This window comes from Coffea arabica, chromosome 4e, assembly GCF_036785885.1.
Source record: "Coffea arabica cultivar ET-39 chromosome 4e, Coffea Arabica ET-39 HiFi, whole genome shotgun sequence".
Lineage (NCBI taxonomy): Eukaryota > Viridiplantae > Streptophyta > Magnoliopsida > Gentianales > Rubiaceae > Coffea > Coffea arabica.
Genome location: NC_092317.1, coordinates 15,022,138 through 15,041,696, shown reverse-complemented (window position 1 = coordinate 15,041,696; position 19,559 = coordinate 15,022,138). Strand labels below are relative to the sequence as shown.

Sequence of the window (19,559 nt, the reverse complement as noted above, 5' to 3'; positions counted from 1 at the left end):
TGCCCATGCTATGAAGTGAAAAGATGGATAACTCTGTGCTACGGCGAACAGTCTCCCATATGGCTCTAGTCAAATTGACTTCCTGCCTCTTGAATACCAAGGACAATAGACGAGGAAATGCTAACTTAAATGACGTTGTGCGTCTTCTCGCTGTCGACTGTATGTAACTTATGATGATGTTCGGAAGGGGAATACGAGCATATGAAGAGTTCCAGTTGTGAAACATGTAGTTTAGGAAATAAATATCACTTTTCCAGATCTCGCTGTGACCAGTCTTCTTCGGGATTACATTGTACGCCATCGTGTATATAATGAGATGACGGCGAGTGTCAAAAATGCTTGCCACCATTGTCTCCTTTCTTGAAGACCGGAATGGTTGTTACTCGAGACCAAATCGAGACATGGCATATGATGGGTCCTATTTCTTGTTAGGAGCAATAAACCCTTTCTTCAAATCAACCACCGGACCAGTGTTGGTGTGACCCAATATTTGTGCTAGCAGGTCACGGCTTAAGTAAATTCTAGTCCCGCACACCCACGAGTCCACCAACTCCCCATTGTGACTTGCCATGTTAGCAATGTTGGCGTAGAACTCACGCACTAAGTCAAGGTAATAGTGAGTTGGTAAGTTAAGAATAGGCACCCAACCAAGTTGGTTGAACCTTCAAAGATGCGGTACACCGACTCAATCTCTGAGTTCATATGCTTCTCAAAGATAAACTCCAAATTAGCATATGTCTCATGCCATTCTTGATTCTTTCAAGTTGAAAATTTGGCACTATCATAAACAACTAGCTGAGCTTGTCGTGGCGTGCTCTCTCGTTGACACCGTGGCATAGGTTGAGGCGAAGGTGATCTTTTCTCTTCTTCACTTTCCTCGACTTCCTCGCTCAGCTCCATCTCCTCGCTTTCTTCATTACTAGAAAAAGAGGGTTCATGAACCACTGGTCATTTTTCTCTTACCATGGTATCTAAGAAAGAAAGGACCATTAACTTCATATACCAAAATTGTGTACACATAACACATTATACAAAAAGTAATTCTTACAAAATGGCTAAGAAAAATCTTTCCAACTATAGTACCCATAGACATTTTATAGAATTATCTTTCAAGTATAGGGATCAAAATAGACTCAATTAACCATACATACACATTTTAATGTCATAAATAATCAATGCAATTCCCCAAAATGTACAATATTATGACATGTAAGGCATTACATGAAAAATTCCAGAAAAATTACCAAAATCACCAAATTATTAACATTGGCAACAAATATGATCAATTTAGTGACTTTTAGCGAAATCATGTTCATAGAAAATATAAATTAGCAACAATAATTGACATTTAGCAATAAACATAATTAGACAAAAATAAATCCAAAAATCACAAAATCCGTCAAAATTACTCCTAATCAATAATGTACATGCTAAAACATCACCAACCAACCATTTTTTATCCAAACACATTAATGAATATGTCTCATTATTATTCAAAGCTAATTTTCAATTTTTGTTCCAATATAGCAACCTTAATTTTTTATCAACCATATGAACGTCAATTGCTACATTTGAACATGAAATCATGGTTAAACAATCTCAATAAGAAAATTAGAGGTCATAAACATCTAAATTTCAAAATTAGAAGATGCCAGAAAATTCAGAAATTTGAAAAATATCAACTTCTAAAATTCTAAAATTTGATGAAGATTCTTACCTCAATCACAAAGAATGACGTTTGATGATGAAGAATATGCAAAAAATCATATCAAAAACACCCCAATTGACCTCTAATTGCAAAATTGAAGAACCAAGAACCCTAACCTCAATTTCTTAAAAACCGAAATTTTGGATGTTTTTCTTAAATTTCAATCAGTTAAAAAGGCTCTAGGAGAGTTAAAAAATGTTGGATTGGCGATTTCTAACAAGAAAATGGAGTAAAATTAATGTTTTGTGAAGGTGTGTGTGTGAGAGAGAGTTAAAATATGCGGATGAAGAAGAATAAGAGAAGAAGAAAAGAAAAGCAGGTTGCATTTTTCATTTTAAAGCCAAGGAACAATACGCAACTTCAGGAAAACGCGACTTGAGGTTGCGTTTTACTTAATCATGCTTTCTGTTTTAAACTTGCATAATACAATACGCGACTTCAGAAAACACGACCTGAAGTCGCGTATTCTATTGCCGTGTTTTCTATTGTAAACTCACAGAAAACAATGCACAAGGTGATGAATACGTGTCCTCAAGTCGCATTTTTCTAATACCCGCGTTTTCTTCGGCATTTTTTTTGCAAAAATTTTAACTTTCTAAAATTATACATGCTGCCCCAATTACTCAAAATGCATTCTGAATCTTTTTTTTTTGTGAAAATAATCAATATGCACATATATAGAATGATCAAAACATGCATTTTACCTCCTTCTAATGAATGAAAAACAATATTTGATAAAATTGAATGGCTGAGTTCCTTAGTCAAAATTCGCCTTTTTTGCCTCGATTGGTCATCTTTGCTTCCAAATGCCAAACCTACAATACAAAAATAACAAACAAATTTAAATACATAGTTTGAATACGAAATCACACTAAATTAACATATATACAAAATCATTGGATTGCCTCCCAATTAGTGCTTTTATTTATAATCGTTGGCTCGATTCAAAAATTTGGTTCCTTATTAGAATGTTAGGGAGTGATTTTCTCCCTAGGGTCAAAACTCCCGAACCATTCCACCGTGTGATAAGCCATGCGTTGAATTCCATAGTCTAACTTTCAAAAATGCCAAGGAGGAGTATTAGACTTGTCATGTAAAGGCTCGACTTCACTTTTGAGTAGAAATTGCTTGTCTTTTTCAAATCGGCTCAACTTTTCAACTCTTCCCTCATGGAATAGTGAGCTTATTGAGCCACCTTCCTTCCTTATCCTTACCTCCATTGTTCCTACACCATAAAAATTAGTACCAAGAACATTTATAGATTTAACTTCTTCATGTATTTCTTGGTTAACTCTGCCATCACATGGCCTATTAGAAACAAGATCAATTGGCTCTTTACCCTCATCTTTAGTAATCAAATTAAATTCCAATTTCTCACCATTAACCCGAAATATAGGCATACCTTTTTCCACATCAATTATAGTTCGTGCGGTGGCTAAGAATGGTTTCTCTAGAATAATTGGCATTTTAACATCTTCTTCTATATTTAGGATAACAAAATCCACAGGTATAATAGATTGCCTTACCCTTATGAGCACATTTTCTAAAATACCCATTGGATATGTAATCGACCGGTCCGCCAATTGCAAAGTGATATTGGTAGTTTTGAACTCTTGAAGTCCCAATTTCCGTGCAACCGATAGAGGCATAAGAGACATTCTTGCATCTAGATCACATAAAGCATTAGATAAATGCAAATGACCAATAGTACAAGGAATAAAAAATCTTCCCAAATCTTTTAATTTAAGAGGGAGCTTGTTCTTAATCAATACACTACACTCCTCCATTAATGCTATCATCTCATTATCCACGATCTTCCTCTTCTTTGACATGATATCCTTCAAGAAATGCACATAAGAAGGAGTATGTGTAAAAGCATCAATGAGGGAATGTTAATGTTCAACTGTTTAAAAATTTGAGGAACTTCTCAAACTCCCGATCCTTCTCGTCTTTCTTCAACCTGTGAGGGAAAGGAATCGCATTAGAATTTATATTGGAAGGAGGTACATCAATATCAATAATAACATGATCATTTTGGCTCCATTTTACTCCTTCATTTGCTTCCTCCTTATCCTTTTCACTACTCAAATTACCAAAGTTAGATCCCTCTACCATTTTACCACTTCTAAGAGTGATAGCATTGACATGTTCTCTAGGGTTAACTTCAGTCTTACTAGATAACTCTCCACAGTTTCTATTGTTGATCGAATTGGCAATTGACCGATTTGGACTTTCATATTTCTATACATACTGGTCAATTGATCCAATGTCCCCTCTACTAGCTCAAACCTCTCTGAAGTGCCCTTGGCAAGTTTCTCCACTGCAATCTCCCAACCCGGTTTAGTGTCCGCTTATGTTTGCCTTGGTTGGAATCCCTGTAGGTTAGTTAGCCGTTGAGGGTTGTTTTAATCTTTCCATCCAAAATTGGATGATTTCTCCACCCCAAATTGTATGTGTTCGAGTAGGGGTAATTTTGAGCATTTCTATTGTAATTGTTAACAAATTGAGTCTGCTCAAAATCAACACACTCGCTAGAATCGTGTTCACCTCCACATATAGAACAACAAATCACATATACATTAGATGAAGAAGAATTCGGACCAACGTCAGCTTGTCTACTTAACAATTTTTACTGCATTGTTCATTTAGGCACTTAGTATATTAAGAATGTCCATTTTAATCATACCTGCTTGGTGCCTAGAATTACCTCGCTCATTAGTCTATTAATAGTTGTTTGCCACCATCTCCTTTATCATGTTTTAGGTTTCTTCGGGTGATTTACCTATTAAAACTTCACTTGCAGTTGCATCAATAGTAGTTTTAGTAGAGAAAGATAAACCATTATAGAAAATTTGTACTATTAGCCAATCGAGAAGTCCATGGTATGGACATTTTTGAAGTAAATTTCTAAACCTTTTCCACTCTTTATATAATGATTCACCATCTTGTTGACTAAAATTAGTTATATCCATTCTAAACTTAACCGTTTTACCTAGTGAAAAGTATTTATTAAAAAATGTTCGAAATAAATCATCCCAAGTAGTGAAAGTATTAGGAGCATGAAAGTGTAGCCAAATTTTGGTTTTATCTCACAAAGAAAATGGGAACAACCTTAACCTTATAGCATCATCACTAACTCCATTCATTTTAATAGTATCACATATCTCTAAAAACGTGGCTAAGTGTGCATTGGGATCCTCTACGGCATTACATCCAAATTGAGATTGTTGAACCATTTGAATGAATGATGGTTTAATCTCAAAATTATTAGCATTTACTGTCGGCCGTACTACGCTCATTTGTGATTCTTGTGTTCCTGATAGAGCAAAATCTCTAAGAGTTCGACTATTTGCTTCGTTTTCCATCATTACTTCTACAAAAGGCAACTCTATAGTGATTCCCTCTGTGTGTTGAACTTCTTCTTCCTCTTGTTCTGGTATGCGCCTTTTTTGTCTACATAGTGTCCTTTCAATTTTCAGATCAAAAAGTGCGACTACCCGTAAAACTTGGTGCATACACTACAAATAAGAAGAAAAGAGATAATGTAGTAATTACTTAACAAAAACAAATAAAAATTCTAATTTATCTATGAACAAGGTTCAACTAACTAATAAATACAATGTCTAAATTAATAACGTTTGTTAGACCCTAATATTGCCGCTTTCCGGGAACGGCGCCAAAAACTTGATGGGTTCTCAAAATAAGTACAAGTTTAATTTCAAAATATACCCATTTGACTGCAAGTATATAGGTCAAATAGTAGTTTAGGGCATATATCGAGTCGATCCCACAGGAAATAACTTTACAAGTACTAGGTCTTTTATTTGCTCTATTATTTAGACTAATCTATCAATAAAAGTAATGAAAATAACAATACTAACCATCTAACTAAATTAACTAGATAACTTACAAGTAAACAATGGAGAAATGTCACTAAACACTTGAATCTAGGGAAATAGAGTTCACTTATGGCACCAAAGATACAAATAAATAGATTTACCTCTTGTTACTATTCTTGTTTAATTAGAGATTCATTTTCATAGTTATCAAAACTCATTCTCATGATGTAGTGGTTTAGAATAGCCTAGTTTTTCCTATTCTCATGGTGAGCAACTAGATCTACTCTTTTGTTCTTCATAAAATGCAAAAATAATCCACTTAAGTGCACCTCTATTCTCATGAGTCTACTCCTTAAGTTCCATTTATGTTGGTCCATCATTATTAACAATTTTCATTGATTAATAACAATTAAGAACTTGATATTGGTAATCAAGCAACAACAAGTGATAAGCATGCATAAATGAACTAGTTAATACAAGACATAACAAAGTATAAATCATATTCAACTCATATCAATTGGCCATAAATTTCATCTACTCCCTAAATTTAGAAATTTAGCTACTCATATGATAAATAACAAGAAAGAACATAGCTCCATTGCATGAACACATATTGAATCACAAGTAAAAAGATAGATAAAGAAAGTTTAGTCAAGATGATGAACAAGCTCCTAATGATTTTCTATTTCTTCAACGAAAATGAGTTGTTCAATTAAATTGTACAATGAAGCCTCCAATTGTTCTCACAAGTTCTTGTTTAAAAGAACAAGAAAAGACTAACACTAAACTCTAGCATTAAAATCTGATAAGAACTCCTTCTAATGACTAACTTTTCTCTTCTCTAATGATTTTTACATCTATAATGTTAATAGACTGAAAAAGTGTCTAATGACAAGATATAAATCTTCCATTCCACTCCCCTATAGTTTCTTGAGCATGTGCAGCCAAAATTCTGTACTGGAATTGAGTTGGAAAGTACTGTAAAAATAGAACAAATTGCAGAACAAGTTGCAGAAATTCTGGCCACAATACGTGACCTTGGAATATGCAACCTCAAATCGCGTATTCGAGGGTCATGTATTCTCCTTTGCTATATTTTCTTGCTTCTTTGCTATTCCAATTCGATTCTGAGGTTCAAAACAAGATATCTTCAATTGAGTTCATGCATTGTTCCAAGAATAATTTCCTTGAATAGCCAATTTCCTTTCCAAAGTATCGTTGAATCTAGTTTTAATGGATTTGAAGTGTGTCCGACTTGATTTGACAATTTGTGTTTTCTTAATTCTTGCAAATATAACCACTTTTTGCATATTAGATTGCTCAAATGAAACTTCTAAAATTTAGAAGCTTTAGGAGCAAGTTATATCTTAAATCGTCCTTATTTGTACCAAAAAATAAGTACAAAATACTACTTAATAATACTAATAATAAACACTTATCAATAAGCATCATATTTTAGTTTTTTTTTTGCTTCCTTGAAATCCAATAACTATTAATTAAGTAATACACAAAATTTAACGATCAAAATGCATAAAAATGAGATTTTTTTATGAATTTTCTATTATATATTAATTTTTGAGATTGTTGTATTTATTTTTTACTCAATTAATAGCTATTGGATCTTAAGAAAACAAAAAAAAAAACAAAAATATGATGTTATGAAGGAGAAATAGCAATATAATAAAAAGTGGGATTGAAAGTGGCAAAAGGAGTAGGACAAAAGATCCGTTGTGAAGTGGAAAAAAGCAAATCAAAAGAGTATCCACTCGCAATTGATTTTGTGTCTCATTTTCTGTGCCATTCTTTGTCCTACTTTTTATTATATTGCTATTTCTTCTTCATAAACACCATGTTTTAGTTCTTTTTTATTTCCTTAAAACCCAATAATTATTAACTCAGTAAAAGATAAATACAAAAGTCTCAAAAAGTAATTCATAATAGAAAATTAAAAAATATAGCAAAAAATTCATAAAAAAATCTCATTTTTATGCATTTTAATTTTTTGAATTTGTTAAATTTTGTGTATTACTCAATTAATAACTATTGGATATTAAGAAAACAACAAAGAATTAAAATATGATATTTATGAAAGAGAAATAGTAATATAATAAAAAGTGGGACAGAGAGTGGGAATATGTGTATTATCAACAAATCTGAAGAGGCCAATTTCCCATTGATCTTGTTTACAACCTTCATAACAACAAAAAAAAAATCATCATCCTTTAGTTTGTTGATGATCCTGGATACTGGCTGATCAACACTTTCTGTCCTTTAATTGTATTTGTTGACTTGGAATTGATGAGACTAATCCTAGAGTACTTGAAACCCACCCAAGCCTAAGCCATCAATTATCTTCCTACTAGGATCTTTTGCAATATCAAATCAAGCTTTTGCAATATCAATACTCAAATATACCTAGATAAAATACAATCTTCCTAACATAAAAATAATTTCCAATAACTCTATTAGTATTATCATAGTAAAAAAAAAGCTTTTATTACTAATATTTGTTTGTTCTTTCAGTGTTTCTTCCTTGGGGCTAGAAATTCACCTTTGATGCGGAGGAGCATCAATTTGACCACAAAAATTATCCATAGCCATTTTAGTTTTGATTCATTCGTACATATTGCTAAAACCAAATAATCCAAATCCCACCCACAATTCCTTTGAGAGGCTGACATTACCTGCTATCAACAAATAAAATACGTTAGACAAATCATGCATTAGATCAGTGAAAAAGGGAAGAAAAAATATTAAATAGCACGCATGGAGAATTTCAACATGTAAAAGAAATAGAGCCAACAACTGACATTTTTGGATTAAAGAAACATATGAGATTACTCGAACTATTATTTCTTATTATTTGTAGTTTGAAAGAAAAACCAAAACCCAAAGCATTAAGGATTAGTAGGGGAGAAGAAGTAGGAATATAAACAATTAAATGTGAGAGATAGGATGAGATTAGTACAAATTTAATAACCTATGATGTTGTTAAGAGATTAATGCAAATTTAATACTGGCAATCAATAGTTGTAACCGTAAGAAACTATTTATGATTTATCAATAAGCCAAAAAGGTGACTTAAGAATTCCTACATGATTAATTAGTGTGAAATAACTTAGAAACCAACCTTTTAAAATGACTCCGAAAGCAGCTTTATGGGCAGTAAAGTAAGTTTCATAAGATAATAATACTTAATAGCTCTCACACATTAATATTGTCTCAAACATGCCTCAATTACTGATTTTAATCAGCTTCATACTTTATGGAAGTGAAATTCCTTATCTCAAGGTTTCCTTTAGTTTGCAATCGGATAAATTACCTTTCTGTTTGGATGACAGATAGTTTGGAGGGTAAACTGATCACTTCCTATACATAAGTAGCATTTAAGCTGCTAATAGCATTTTTGCTCTATCTTGATGGCATTTTTCGATTTGTATTAATTACACTCTCTTTCGATAAGTTTCCAACAGTCTACCACACCCACATTTAAAAGGGAACTATAGGAATGACCATCTCGTACCTTGCACTTAAGCATTTATATTACACTTTTCCTCTTTCATATTTACCCCTCTAGATGTTGTGACGCCCCCACTTCTCCCTAAGGCGAACCAAAAGGTATTCGCGGGACGCCTGCCAGCTCTTGCCAGGACTCAAGTCAATTCCCGTTCCAAGGTTAATATATTACTAGCCATCCACGAAAGAAAGTAAGAAAGTGCGGAAAACTTTCATCTTAACAATATATAATAATAATCCAATTCTTGCATCGGATTTCCAAAAGTTACATCAAATCCCAAAATGTACAACATCCGGATACATCGAATATTCCATCCATACATTAAGTTCCCAAAAGTACAACCGATACGAAGTCTAGTCCAAAATACCTTAGAAACCCTAAACCAAAAGTACGTCAAAAAGGGGGTTTCTCCAAGTTCACTCCATGACCAACCTGTCAAGGAAAACAAATCTATAGGGTGAGCAAAATGCTCGTGAGGCCAAAAACACACATGCAAGCACATAGTTCAAGTAACAAGCCAAAATTTACAAGGAGAGCAATAATATATCAATAATTAACGATTCACTGAAAGTAAACAGAAACAATTCAAGGATACTGGAGCTCTCAAGAGCTATATTCCGCTGGCACGATCAAGAACCTCCACGAATTGACACTCCGTCAATCGGGTAGCTTTAGTCCGTAGAACTCAACTTAACCGGTCCCCTTTTTACCTTACATACCCCTGTATCGGGCCCACCTATCATTTGTTTAAGGCAATACTTCAACGAGTATGTCAAGCAAGATCTCTCCAATAGATCAAACTTATCATGTGATTCTCATGGCTCGCCGAGGTTCCCGGCCAAACCCATGCCGGCTCGAGTTCCAAGGTTGACCTATGAGTTTGGGCGTCCCCCATGTACATGTGTGTGTGTCGAGGAGATTCACTCTAGCGACGTATGCAGCCATAGCATACTATTTCAAGCCATACAAGCATGTGACGTATTCAAGCAATCGAGATATTCAAGCATTTCAAGTACGAGTCATTTATTTCAAGCGAGAACGAGTGGGATAAAGTACATCCTCGTCTCGAATTTTAAAATCTCAAATATCAATAACATGTAAACACGTATCAAGTTCACAGGAGTTCAAGTAAACATGCACTTGACACTCACCAAGTAAACAAGAAGAAACGGCACTCGAAGTTCAAGCGTCCACCATGGAATTCTCTTAAAGTTCCTCTTGTGTGCCTGAGCAATTAATAAGGATTTATCACTCATAAACCCCCAATTATTACGAAGATTGTACTTAGTGCACAATCTAAGAAAATTCCATGAAAACGAACTCCAATCACTCGTAAATCGGGGTTCAAAGATGGGATTTTAAAGCACAAAAGCAAACGAGGTTTCATCTTGGAAATCAAGTTTAATACGTTCAAGTAACATCGAAGGAATGAGGAGAATTTGAAAAACTCTTTTTCCTTAAGGCTTGGAAATTTTTCAGTTTTGATACGAGATTTTGGAAAAATCGTATCTCACGCTTTACAAGTCCAAAATTGGAAAACTTGATACGGTTGGAAACCTCTTCCAAAGTACTAAAAGTACCTAGAATACACATTTCTAAGATTCCAAATGGAAAACATTCAAAAATGAGCTCAAAGTCGCTGTTTTGGTTCATAAGGCAGATTTAAGTTGGTTTTTGGCCAACTTTGAAAATTCGGCAAAATTCACTTGATTGGAGCTAACCTTTGAAATTTACAAATCTATTAGTGTTGTAATCCAAGTCTACAACAAAATAAGCAGAATGAGAAATGGAGTTTTGAGAACCAAGATATGGTAGCTCAAAGTTACCCAAATTTCCTTGTTAAACAAGGGTTTTCCAAAATCAAGTCTTGAACTTTGGTAATTTAGTCGAGCAGCGAAATGGACTCGGATTGGTACTAAATTTGGCAGTATAATACTCCTATATAAAGGGTATCCCTCTATCAATTTTTATGGAAAAATACCTTCGGGAAGGTAGTCGACCAAACAACCAAAGTTTCGAAAAATCCTAAGGCAAAACTGCCTTGAGCTTTTTGTTTTCCATTCCAAACATTTGGCCAAGAAAAATCCTTCAAACCTGGTTCATTTGTGTAGGAAAAGCCTAAGGAACATTCATGGTATATTTGGTAAGTGTTTTAACTCCAAGAAACTCAATTGGCAAGTCTACACAAGTCTAGCATCAATTCTGCCCAAAATTTAGGGTTTTCAAGAACATGGCAGGTTTCGTATTTTGATCACAAATTACTCAATTCAACTCGGAATTTAGCATGGTTGGTGGCGTTGGAAAATAAATTCATAAAAATATAATTTCACAGAATAAATCATTTTGAAATTCAGTACACAACTAGCTCAAATTTGAGCCTCAAGTTGCAGCTTCTGAACTTCATTCCAGGAAAACAGAGAAACAGGACAGTCATTTTTAAACAGTTGGTACAGGTAACTCGAGTGGAATTAGGGGTTTTATTTTATACCGTTGGAAATCTGAGAATGTCTAGTATCAAATGCCACTAACGGCACTTGATTTTGACGTCGGAGCACAGAGTTATAGATGAAACAAGAAGACTTTGTGAGCATTACGGGAAATTTTTCCAGGTTTACTAGCTTTGCGAAATTAATCCATTTGGCCAACCAAACCTCAATATTTTTCGATGAAACTTTATACACCATCTATACAACATATAAACATCATATACAAGCCATTAAAACCTCAAAATTCCCCAAAAAGAGGCACGATCATAACAGAGGCAGAATTGGAAACCTTACATCCATGCACTCCTTGAAGTTTATACTAGCTATGCACCATTAATCTACCAATTTGAGCACTAAACCAACATTAAATCCATCATCAAGCATCACATCAGCCATCAATTCAAGAGTGGGAGTTCATAGAGCCCACATTCAAAATTTTTCAACAATAACAAGCCAGCCACATGAATATCTAAGCTCATAAGTGTAAATCAACTTCCATAAATCAAAACTAGATGGTTTGATCATTACTTACTTTGGTTGATGAACAAAGCAGAAATTTCGGTCCTCCCTTGGTCCAAGAAAACCGTGGAAAGCTCCCTTTTTTTGTAGCTAGATGAACTCTCCAAGTGTTAAGCTAAGTGGTTTTCAATTTTGGTGTGAAATGGTTGGGATTTGGTGCATGGAATGGAGTAGAAATTGATGAAGCAAGTTTGGTTCTTACTCTTGGAGGTGGCCGGCCGGATAAGGGAGAAGAGAGAGAGAGATTGGTCTGAAATAAGGCTTCCAAAGGAAGGTTAATGATTAAGAGTTTGGGTACACAAAAGTCAACCGCAATAGTGCCCGTACGCGCGCGTTTTGTGCTCGATTCCTCTCGAGTTTATTTCACTAGTGCACTAAACATCTAATGCACTTATATTCATATAATTATTATTCATTCTTAATTGTCCCAAAATAAGGGTCTAAAGTCTCTCAATTAAATCGCGCGCGTGAAAACGCATATCTCCAATTTAAGCGCGATAGAGTGAAACTTTCAAGAAATTCTTATAACGATCGTACCACTAACTATCACTTGAGTATTTAAACCTAAAATTGCCTATTTTAGGACCATTGTACATGTCTCAAATTTTCCGAGCTTATTGTACTTTCAATTAGCTAAAATTTCCAAACATGTTTTCACTATTTTCATTAAACGAGCTTCCAAAAAATTAATTTTTGAAACAAGTCACTTTAAAATTATAATGAAACTATAAATATATGTATTTTGGTCTAATAAGGATAGAAAATAATATTCGGGGCAAATATCCAAATAAATAATTAAATGAGCCAAAAATAGGGTTTTAAAAATAAGAATTTTACGAGTCCTCACATGAGTCTAGTATTAATTCCTCAATTAATCTTTCTTGATCTACTATTGATCATTCTTAATTCTCCAATATTGATACACTCCCGATCCAAGTGTAGCCTCGAAAACGTGCACTCGTTATTCCGAACTAAAGGAATTTTCAAAAGTAGATTTTCCAACAAAACGCTTTAAAACTATAAAAGAGACGTTGTTCCATATAAATGGATTTAAAATGGTCGAAAATAAATAATTCGGAGAAAATGAGTGAATAATTATTTAAATAACCCAGTAATATTCTATAAAAATAAGAAAATTTTCAAGTTCTCACATCCACCCCTCCTTAAAAGGAATTTCGTCCTCGAAATTCACACCTGGGACAATAAATGGTTCAGTCTACCAAATGAATCACCAACTTATGTTCTCCAACCCATTCTTCACAATCTTGATTCATTCGACTAGCAATCAAATCTTGATTTCTTTCTAATAGGTAATTTAATTTCCAAGTCATATAGCAATTTAATCGGCTTCATGTCTACCTCATATAAGTAATGTCTTCACTTCTTTAACGCTATTATTACAGCCACTAACCCCAAATCATGAGTTGGCTACTCCCTCTCGTGATGTTTTAACTTTCTAGAGGCATACACAATCACCTCATCATGTATCGTTAGTGTACATTCTAAACCTTCCTTTGAAGCATTTGGATCAATCACAAAACTATCTCCTCCACCCGGTAGGGCTAACACAAGTGCATTGGTTAAACACTTTTCACCTTTAAAATTCTTCCTCACATTTGGAATCCTAAATAACTTGCCAAATCTTACATTTTTAGAAAAGTCCTTGATCAAGCCAAAGGTAATATTCAACCACCTCGAAGAACTCCAACTTGCAGTAGGATTCTCTAGTCGTTTCCTCTTAAACAACTTTCACTTTAGTTGAGTCAATAACAATTCCCTCCTTAGATATTGTATAACCTAGAAAGGCTATTTCTTTCAATCAAACTCACATTCATTGAACTTAATGGAAGTTGGTGCTTTCTCGAGACTTGTAAAACTATCATCAAGTGTCTTTCATGATTTTCTCAAACCCTAGAGTATACCGACATATCATCGATAAATACCACCACAGGTTAATCCAATTACGATTTAAAACCCCGATGCATTCAGGTCATAGTTGTTGCTAGTGCATTGGTCAACCCAACGGCGTAATTGAAGGTTCAAAGTGTCCCTATCTTGAATTGGAAGTGATTTTAAACACATCAATTTTTAGGATCTTCAACCGGCAATAGTTCGACTTTAGATTCAACTTGAATAATATCACGGCTCCTTACCATTGGTCAAAATCCCCGACTATGTGAGACAATGGAGTATTTGTTCTTAATGGTCACATCGTTCAAGTCTCGATTAATCTATATATAAATATATATATATATGTATATATATATATATATATATAGCCTCAAGCTTCCATTCCAAATATGATATCCGATCCCTCAATCATTATGCTCATCAAATCTACCAAGGATTTCTTTTCACTAACCCAAGTCTCACAGTATTAATATATCAAATTGGCAATCAAACATTGGGTCTCAACTTCAACACCAAGTTCACGATTTGGTCACGATCTCTGGTCATCTCCAAGATCTCAAGTTTGCCTACCCTCTCATGTACAATCTCGATCACGTCTACTACTGTTCATGTCTTATTATCAGTCTAAAGGAGTAGGGCAAAGTGTAACTGTATATATATAAACCATGAGATTAATTAAAAACAAGGTACATCTCCATATGTCATGGAAAAATTGTAATAGTTGCATCAATTCGGGATAGGTTTATCAAATCATTTCAAAAGGAAAAGGAAAACAATAAGATTGTACCAAAACGTGTCAAGTTGCCAACATACAAAATAACAAAAGACTTTCCTTTATAAAAAAGATTAAATCCCCAAAAGTGCTAGTTTAGTCTAGGGTAACGCCACAACCTCTATCCCTCGAGTGGAGTTATCTACCCCCACTCGAAAACTTCCAGCACTTAGACCCCTTTTCTGACACTCGATTACTTTGTGGCGAATCTAGCTAGCCACTGAATATTTCCTCTTTTTAGATGCGTTGGGGCAATTCGAAATCTTATACTTGATACTACCGCATCACAGACACTTTCCTTGCTTTAACCAGTACTTGTCCTCAGTGTGGTTCATCTTGCCACAGTATCCACATTTTGTGTGAGAAGTGACGACTTGACCAGTTTGAGAATTTTCCTTGTATTCCTTCTCCAGTTCTATATTTTTACGTAGCAGCTCAGTTTTCTCTGCGTATTCTTGTTTCCACCGTCATTCCCAGTAGTCAGCCAATTTCTTTTGAAATTCTACCTCATTTCGAAGAATATCCATTTCCTTACGCATTTCTTCCAAAGTTGTCATCTCACCAGTTGGCTTAGCTTAGATGCTAGCCTGCCAGGCAAATCAAAGGATCAAAATAAGTAGCTGTTCATAATGGAAATTTAAGCCATATTACTCTTTCATTCTTTCGCTTAGAGGTCGTCCCGAAAGATAAATCTTAGGTATTCTCTGCTAAACATGGGTGAGCTCTTAAGTCTCCATAAAATTACTACCATTACTCACGAATACAACTAGATACGGGGACTCTATTCCTTGATATAGAGTTTTCATGTCTTACTTCACTCTCCCATACTTGTCTATGAATTTGTTCGAGAAGAGATCATAATCTCTTAGTCTCATTAGTGCCTTATTGTATCCTTTCAAATCAATCTTATTATTTCGAGGTTAGGTTCTCCGTAAAACCTAGATAGGCGAACATCAAGAATTATTCCATTTTCACATCTCTCTTGGTCCCCAGAGTGGTTGATTGGTTTAGAGTTTTAGTGCTCCACTAATCCTGCTAGGGCATCAATCATCTAGTTAATAGCAATAACTATGCGATTATTTTCCTTCATTTCTAGGGTTTTGGTTCAGTCTAGCAGTCACTCTATAATTGCCCCCTTGAGCTTGGAGTTACTTAACCCCTCGCCCTCGATCCTTTTTCACTCCTTTGGCCACCCATAAATTTAACATGTTTAAAGGCATGATATAAAGTGAGTGCACATAAACGGAACTTGAAAAGTGACACCTTTATCATGCCAAACAAATACAAGAATAAAAGGGAATACACCGAAATAATCGCAAACGTGTACAACCCAATCATGGATTTGAATTCATAAAGCAGTAAAGTCAAGCATGTCATGAGTAACGTTTAATTGCCTCAAAAGATAGGAAACATAGTGAAACAAGATACAAGATGCAATGGCCTTTAAGCGAGCGTCACCCCGTCTATTTTTGGCAGAACTATTAAAATAGTTTAAATCACTAATTTAGTGATTGGCGGGGCCAAAAGTCTTCACTACCTCTGTAGGATCATTTTCATTTCCAGCACTAGGAGTTTTAGATCTCATGTCCCTTATCGAATATCTTGTCATTTTCCACTTGTTCAACCAAGGTAACACACCCAACCATCGACTTATCTATCCTGTCTTTAATTTCGGACACTACCCTAACAAGTCGATTCTTAGCCTTTTTTTTTTTTTAAAAAAAAAAACTTCTCACAAGGGGCCTTTGTCTTCCTCGCTCCTTAAGTATCTCAATCTCCATTTCAGAAATTCTAGTAGGCCGCAATTACCCTCAGTTCTCGATTATCCCCTCGAATCACCCTAATTTCCTCGAATAGCCACTTTTAATGATCGACCACTATTAACACCCCATTATTTGCGCGCGAGCAAATCCTTTGAAAATCACATGAAATCCTAGTTCTGTGAATTGGACTATCTCTCCAATGCTCTCTTAGGTCTTCCTCGATAATAGACCACCGTAATGCGTTCCCGAGACAATTTAATATCACCCTTGCCTCCCATAACTTACCCTTAAAAGTAAAAGCTCATGTAGGTCCAGATATATTCAATAAACTAGATCTGATCATTTCGTACTATCCCACATGTATCACACAAGATCAAGACTCATTGTCATCCACTAATTCAAACTTGGGTTCTAATTTTCATTTTCACATGCTGTCACTTAACTTCCTAACCTGTTCTACAGTCCGGCATCCTAAAGTTTTAAATCTAGGATACACTACAGGGATCTAAAGCCTAAGCTCTGATACCAATTGTGACGCCCCCACTTCTCCCTAAGGCGAACCAAAGGGTATTCGCGGGACGCCTGCCCAACTCTCGTCAGGACTCAAGTCAATTCCCGTTCCAAACTTAATATATTACTAGCCATCCACGAAAGAAAGTAAGAAAGTGCGGAAAACTTTCATCTTAACAATATATAATAATAAACCAATTCTTGCATCGAATTTCCAAAAGTTACATCAAATCCCAAAATGTACAACATCCGGATACATCGAATATTCCATCCATACATTAAGTTCCCAAAAGTACAACCGATACGAAATCTAGTCCAAAATACCTTAGAAACCCTAAACCAAAAGTACGTCAAAAGGGGGGTTTCTCCAAGTTCACTCCATGACCAACCTGTTAAGGAAAACAAATCTATAGGGTGACCGAAACGTTTGTGAGGCCAAGAACACACATGCAAGCACATAGTCCAAGTAACAAGCCAACATTTACAAGGAGAGCAATAATGTATCAATAATTAACGATTCACTGAAAGTAAACAGAAATAATTCAAGGATACTGGAGCTCTCAGGAGCTATATTCCACTGGCACGATCAAGAACCTCCACGAATTGACACTCCGTCAATCGGGCAGGTGTAGTCCGTAGAATTCCACTTAACCTGTCCCCTTTTCATCTTACATACCCCTGTATCGGGCCCGCCTGTCATTTGTTTAAGGCAATACTTCAACGAGTATGTCAAGCAAGATCTCTCCAATAGATCAAGCTTATCATGTGATTCTCATGGCTCGCCGAGATTCCCGACCAAACCCATGCCGGCTCAAGTTCCAAGGTTGGCCTATGAGTTTGGGCATCTCCCATGTACATGTGTGTGTGTCGAGGAGATTCACTCCAACGACGTATGTAGCCATAGCATACTATTTCAAGCCATACAAGCATGTGACGTATTCAAGCAATCGAGATATTCAAGCATTTCAAGTACGAATCATTTATTTCAAGCGAGAATGAGTGCGATAAAGTACACTTTCGTCTCGAATTTTAAAATCTCAAATATCAATAACATGTAAACACGTATCGAGTTCACAGAAATTCAAGTAAACATGCACTTGACACTCACCAAGTAAACAAGAAGAAACGGCACTCGAAATTCAAGCGTCCACCGTGGAATCCTCTTGAAGTTCCTCTTGTGTGCCTGAGCAATTAATAAGGATTTATCACTCATAAACCCCCAATTATTACGAAGATTGTACTTAGTGCACAATCTAAGAAAATTCCATGAAAACGAACTCCAATCACTCGTAAATCGGGGTTCAAAGATGGGATTTTAAAGCACAAAAGCAAACGAGGTTTCATCTTGGAAATCAAGTTTAATACGTTCAAGTAACATCGAAGGAATGAGGAGAATTTGAAAAACTCTTTTTCCTTAAGGCTTGGAAATTTTTCAGTTTTGATACGAGATTTTGGAAAAATCGTATCTCACGCTTTACAAGTCCAAAATTGGAAAATTTGGTACGGTTGGAAACCTCTTCCAAAGTACTAAAAGTACCTAGAATACACTTTTCTAAGATTACAAATGGAAAACATTCAAAAATGAGCTCAAAGTCGCTGTTTTGGTTCATAAGGCAGATTTAAGTTGGTTTTTGGCCAACTTTGAAAATTCGGCAAAATTCACTTGATTGGAGCTAGCCTTTGAAATTTGTAAATATATTAGTATTGTAATCCAAGTTTAGAAAAAAACAAGCGGAACGAGAAATGGAGTTTTGAGCACCAAGATATGGTAGCTCAGAGTTACCCAAATTTCCTTGTTAAACAAGGGTTTTCTAAAATCAAGTCTCGAATTTTGGTAATTTAGTCGAGCAGCGAAATTGACTCGGATTGGTACCAAATTTGGCAGTATAATACTCCTATATAATGGGTATCCCTCTATCAAATTTCATGGAAAAATACCTTCGGGAAGGTAGTCAACCAAACAACCAAAATTTTGAAAAATCCTAAGGCAAAACTGCCTTGAGCTTTTTGTTTTCCATTCCAAACATTTGGCCAAGAAAAATCCTTCAAACCTGGTTCATTTGTGTAGGAAAAGCTAAGGAACATTCATGGTACATTTGGTAAGTGTTTTAACTCCAAGAAACTCAATTGGCAAGTCTACACAAGTCTAGCATCAATTCTGCCCAAAATTTAGGGTTTTCAAGAACAGGGCAGGTTTCGTATTTTGATCACAAATTGCTCAATTCAACTCAGAATTTAGCATGGTTGGTGGCGTTGGAAAATAAATTCATAAAAATATAATTTCACAGAAGAAATAATTTTGAAATTCAGTACACAACTAGCTCAAATTCGAGCCTCAAGTTGCAGCTTCTGAACTTCATTCCAGGAAAACAGAGAAACAGGACAGTCATCTTTAAACGGTTGGTACAGGTTACTCGAGTGGAATTAGGGGTTGTATTTTATACCGTTGAAAATATGGGAATGTCTAGTTTCAAATGCCACTGACGGCACTTGATTTTGACATCGGAGCACAGAGTTATAGACGAAACAAGAAG

General features: G+C 35.2%; 1 non-coding gene across 1 annotated transcript; it reads left to right on the top strand.

The window, feature by feature from the left end:
• Positions 1–4,581: 4,581 nt before the first annotated feature.
• On the top strand, positions 4,582–4,689 carry LOC113743129 (small nucleolar RNA R71). Its single transcript, XR_003461014.1, has one exon. It is a non-coding gene; the product is annotated as a small nucleolar RNA R71 (small nucleolar RNA).
• Positions 4,690–19,559: the final 14,870 nt, after the last annotated feature.